The sequence below is a fragment of the Diabrotica virgifera genome, chromosome 1 (genome assembly GCF_917563875.1).
Source record: "Diabrotica virgifera virgifera chromosome 1, PGI_DIABVI_V3a".
Taxonomy (NCBI): domain Eukaryota; kingdom Metazoa; phylum Arthropoda; class Insecta; order Coleoptera; family Chrysomelidae; genus Diabrotica; species Diabrotica virgifera.
Window position 1 is genome coordinate 237,026,393 of NC_065443.1, and position 6,000 is coordinate 237,032,392.

Below are 6,000 nucleotides of genomic sequence, written 5' to 3' on the forward strand. Positions count from 1 at the left end.
GAATGCAATTCCAAGGCAAATTGGTTCTTTATCGTAGATTTTAGATGTGCTTAAAAATTGCAATTCATTGCTGTCTTCTCTAATCCTAGAAAAATGATTGCACTGATTCTCCCCCAGCTTGCCTTCTGCTTTGAAATCTGTAAATTTCAACAATTTCCAAAGGGTCAAGATTGTAAAAATTGTCCATTGGTGTAACAACTTCAATGAATGTTTTATCTATGATCTGCTGGTCTGGTAGAAGTTGTGGCTTTAGAAATATACTTCTTTCTTCAAAAACTACTTTATATACAGCATAATCAAATCATTGTAATAGGTTAGGTAGGTAGCTCAAGTCTTCTTCTGTTTTTCTGCCCATTTATAATACAAAATTATTATCCATCAAATTATTATTAACATAAAAGTATTACATACATGGTCCATACTTTTTAGCGATATAATAGCATGACATCATTAACTCATTTTCTAAAATATATTCTTCAATTCTTCCATATATTTATTTTTCTTAATATGTATGCAAATTGGGTGTATATGAATAGGGTCATATCCAACTTGGTACTTATTCATTTTGCGACCTGCGCGTGACGATTTCTGTATTACCCATTCCAGTGACAGTTGTGAATGATACCCGACCCAATGCATCGTTTGTGGGCTAACTTTTCAACCTCTAATTCAACTTTCAGCAATCGCCGCTAGAGGCGCAAGTGTTCGAATAGGTGCTACAAATACATTAGCTCTTATGGACTTATTTATTATTTAACTCATTTTATTATTGTTTTTATCGTAATTAGACATTAATTTATTGGTGGATTGTAGCTGAATGTGTTTTATGCCAAAAATAAATTATTTTAACCTTATAACATATCGACGTGTGGTAAAAAGTGTATTCTTTTTATACCATTGTAGATGGAGATGTGACATCAAATTTAAATTTGTCATTACTTTAATATGAGGACAGCTTATTTTGAAGCGGAAATATTTTGTCACATTATCTAACTGCCACATTTATATACCAATGGTATTTCAACTGCAAATTAATTTGTTAATATCTTTGTAACTGATATCAAAAAGTTTGTTAGTTGAAAAAATTGAACTTAACTGTACGTAATTGTTTTTAAAAAGTTATTTAAATAATTTGAAGTTTATTGATCAATTTTTTTTAAATTATTCTTTTATCAAAATTTAAAATGCTTTTTCTTTTGAACACTTCATTTATCTATATTCTGAAAGCTTACCTATCAGATATTTAAATTTAGTTAATAAAGTATATGTAAATTAACTACAGACGACAGTCTGACTTTTATAAAATTAATGTTAATTTTTGTGAAATATTTTGTCTCAAAAAATGCATTGTTTCGACAGAAAAACTTTCAAGATCCTCGTATTATTATCACTATAATTTTCAGGTTAAAATAAAAACCAATAATAGGTAATACACAAATTTTATTTACACCGAAGGAAATAACATACAAACGAATAGGTATAATCCATGAACGTTATAAATAACATAAAGACAAATATTTATAAAAAGTCTTTATTAACTTCGTTAAGTTCCCTTTTGAATTTTTTATCGGAACGATAACTCGATATAAATCCTGGTACGAAGCAATTTCTTTTAGTGTAAGCTTTCTTGGCACTCATATTTAAATAATATTAACCATCAAAACCAGTAATCTTATATTAACTACGGATAATTAATTATTTTCGAAATTTTCACATTCACTCCAATGCAAAACTAGCATCTACCTCTACGCCACCGCCGCCCTAGCGAGAAACCAAGCAAACAGGCAAAATCGTGTACAAAAATTTCAAGGTCGTCCTATCTCGATTCCTCTCCTCTGTGTAGGTCTCCATAGGTATAAGGGTATAAGGGAACCATGATACTATAAATAAAGTTATCGGCCATGAGCCGATGGGTAGAGGGGATTTGACAGCTTTCTCCAGCGCTGTTAGTGGCAGTTTTGTGCATTTATCTGATAAATTTAAATGGCGCGCCATGGGTAGAGGATTGGGGATTTGACGGTTTTCGCCACAGCTGTTAGTGCAACGTTGCCACATTTAGTAGATTTCTACTTTTTTGGTAGATTTTTGATATTTTTTAAAAAATTCTAGTAGGCAATATTTTTTAGTAGATTTTTGGTATATTTCAACATTTTCTTATGACTAAAATAAAATTTGCTTTTTAATAGTATTTACCCCATTTCTAAATTAATTTTTAGACATTTTGTTACAATTTCCCAATGTCATTACCGAAAATAAGATTCAGGGGTGGGATTCTGTGTACAATCGCTACGCTGACCGCTTTCTATCAATGTCAATATATTTGAATTTTTAGTTTAAATTCAAATATTTTCTTGTTTTACAAGTGTCACTTCAGCATCAACTAGCAAAACTAGAAAATAATTCAATTAAAACTAAAAATTCAAATATTTTCACGACAATTGACATCGATAGAAAGCGAAGTGTAGATATCTACAGTGCATGGAATCTAGCCCCAGGACGTAGATGATGAATATTAAACAGAAATGAAACTGGATTCTGGTGTAACAAACTTGCAGATTTCAAGTAGCAGTGCAATCAGTACCTATTTCAGGTGTTATTGAAGAGTTCTGGTATTCGGTGGTCGGTGAGCCTGTTAGAAGCTAACGATGGAAAACTAAAATATCTAAGGCCCGGTCTTTTCACCTCCGAATAAAAGTTATTCGGAGGTTATTTGACAGATTTACATGTAATCTGCCGGATAAACTTCCTAATAAATATTTATTCGGAGGTGAAAAGACCGGGCCTAATTATAATATATGTAACTTTGCAAAACAACAAATGTTGTGTTTGCGTGTTTCTAATGTAAAATGCGAAATAATTGTTTGAAGAATGTGATCCAGATATGCAGATGTTAAAATCAGTGGATGACAAAATATTATATATAAATATTAAATATGAAACTGATAAAAATTAATTATAGTTGGTCATTTTGTTCCCCAGTTAAAATATAAAAAAGTTTGGTTTTTGTTTACAAACAGTCATATTAATTTCTAGTTAAACTCCCTCTGTGGCTCAGTAGTAAGAGCGCCTACTTTTGGATCGAAAGGTCCGAATGGTCGTGAGTTTGAATTTCACCAGGGTAGAGAATTTTTCGTTTATTATAAATTAATAAATGAAAATAGTTTCTATCCTTGGGGGATCGGTACCCACCGGAGGGACCGCAGACGTTCGGATACAATTAGCGTCTCTGCAAAGACAATGACATCGACTTTCCAAAGTAACAAGACACTTACTCAACACACACACTACACATAAAGTCTACTTTACACTACATGATTTATCACGTGATTTATCATATGATTTTGCCCATGACGAGCCGCATGACAATGCTTATGATAAAACACAATGCTTATGGCAAAATCATATGACAAATCACACAGTGTAAACATGTAAATTTTACTCCATGACCAAATCATATGACAAATCACATGATAAATCATGTAATGTAAAGTCGACTTAACACTAGCTACCTAATTGGTAAAATCCACTGTACCATCACCATGCCAATGCCCATTAGTTGTCGAGGCATTAGCTAAATAAAAAAAAATTCTAGTTAGTCAGCTGTTATTTTTATTATAAAAAGTCATAAATTATATACAAATATATTAATAAAGTTTTATAGTATATTTTAGTTTTTGATAAGTAGATTTTAGTAAGCTAAACTTAACAGTAGATTTTCTAAATAAAATGTGGCAACGCTGTGTTAGTGGCCGTTGGCAGTTTTGTTTTGTGCATTTGATAAACTTCACAAACTGAAATGGCGGGTAATATGGATTTTTCAAAAAAGAAAACAAGATATTGCAGCTGTTGTATTGATTCATGTAAAAATATTGAATATAACAGTACTGGATGCAGTTATTATATTCGGAAACATTGCGTACATGTCCTGTATCAACTAAATCCTTTCCTTTTTTGGTGTTGCTGATTGAAATTGGATATCATGGGAAATAAGACTGAATCCAGTATAATGTTTAATATCCATTTTGATAGAATTCAAACAAATTACAATTCATACAAATTGCAAATTTTAATAATCAAAGCAGTAAGCACACAAAAATAAACAGAGGTAACCTTTAAAATGTTAAATAATTCATATAAACTTATTCTTTTTCTCAATGGTCTCTTGCGTAAGCAGTCATCCAGTCTCACGAACTTATATATTAAATATTAAAATTATAATGAATAAAATAAAAAAACATAATTAATTTTACTATTAATTCTGTGTATTCGTTTAGTAATCAGGTAACAATAATATTTCAGTTCATAATTTGTGTCTTTCTAGATAAGTATCTATTTTTCTCGTTTTGTATATTTCACATACATAAATTTTATCAGAAAAGTATAAGTTTCAAACCGCGAGATAGCGCTACCGTCGAAACTCACAGCCAATAGTATCATGGGTATAACGGGTATAACCATTATCATCATCATCGTTATCAACAGCTATTCACTATCACTATTCCATTCATTGTCCGTTGTCAGCTTCCCTTAGATGTGTCCAGTAATTTCTGTTCGTTGTTTTTTTGCATCCATTCGCTTTTTACCATACGCGTACCAATTTTCGTTTTTCTAACTATAGTATTTTTACTACAAAAACGTTATTACGTAGGTCAAAATTTTTGACGTAAGAGAACTGTCAAAACATTAGAATGTGATTTTTCATTATTGCTATGTTTATTATAAACACATTCTAATGTTTTGACAGTTCTCTTACGTCAAAAATTTTGACCTACGTAATAACGTTTTTGTAGTAAAAATACTATAGAAGCGTTTTGGAGATATTTCAGTGGCGGCTCGTATAACTTTAGGAAGGTAGTGCCAGAATCCGGGCAGCTGCCTAAATTTTTTGTGGCGGTTTTACGATATGGTCAAAAAGGATATAAAATATAAATAAAAAAAAATAGGCGCAGATATTTTTATCTTATATCTATATATTTACTATTTTTGGGATGCCAAAAAATTTACCAAAATTTATCAAAACAGTTCCGTAAATTAAGTAATTAGCAATAAAATAAATTCAACTTACCACCAGTATTTACTGCTGATGTACTTTTTTTTTTGTTTTTTTCATCACTAGGTGGGGAATCTGCAAACAGACGTCGGAGGTAAACATTTCCAACAGTGCTGGGTTCCTGAGCTGAAACCTCATCAGTGTCACGTCGACCAGTTTGGCCCTAAATCGGACCTCCCTGCCCTCCGTAACTCCGATGTGGCCGGGACCAGCTAAACCCCACCCCTCTCATACTAGGGCATCAGGGTGGAATCGCCCGTTAGGGCATGACTTCTCCCCGATGTCCTTCTTTTGCCCGATTCTCAGTCGCTCGTCATCACGCATCAGCTTCCGTCTCTCACACTCATCCGACCACCACGTCCTTTAATCCTATGCTGTCAATGTTTCATTCTTCCTACCACTGCTGATGTACTTGAAGTTTGTTGTTACGATATGGTCTCTAGAGCCTATTTAGAAAATTATAAAAATAACACTATTCTATTATTTACACACACGCACAAAGTTATTTAATATCACTTTTAAAGTTTACGATATGTGAAGTCCATCCTTCTTTCTTTTTTGGAGGCAAAGTTTTCAATGACTTTATTATTAAAATTGTCAATGCCATTTACAAAATGTCTTTCTGTAGACAGCATACCTAAAGCACTTAGTCGTTCTTCCTTCATGGTATTTCTGAGGAATGTCTTAATTCGTTTTCGCATTGGAAAACAACGTTCTGCTTCAGATGTTGACATGGGAATGGTTATTAATATACTTAAAAGTTTAACGGTTTCTTCAAATGTACATTTTAAACCTTCATCATTTAATAAAACAGATAACGGAACAGCCCCAGAGGTAGTACTTAATTCGTCTCGCTGATACAATACTTGTAATTCAGTTTTAAGTCGAGTTTTGTTTAAAAATAAAAATTGTGTGCATGTTTCATTAAGAAATGATTCGGGGAACTTATC

General features: G+C 32.2%; 1 protein-coding gene across 1 annotated transcript in view; it reads right to left on the minus strand.

The window, feature by feature from the left end:
- The window catches only part of LOC114326721 (zinc finger protein 142), an 87,958-nt gene extending 82,795 nt beyond the window's left edge, over positions 1-5,163 (minus strand). Inside the window, exon 1 of the mRNA XM_050648110.1 lies at positions 5,066-5,163. The gene's annotated coding sequence lies outside the window, so the exon portion shown is untranslated. The remainder of the gene's footprint in view (positions 1-5,065) is intronic.
- Between the last annotated feature and the right edge of the window lie 837 nt (positions 5,164-6,000).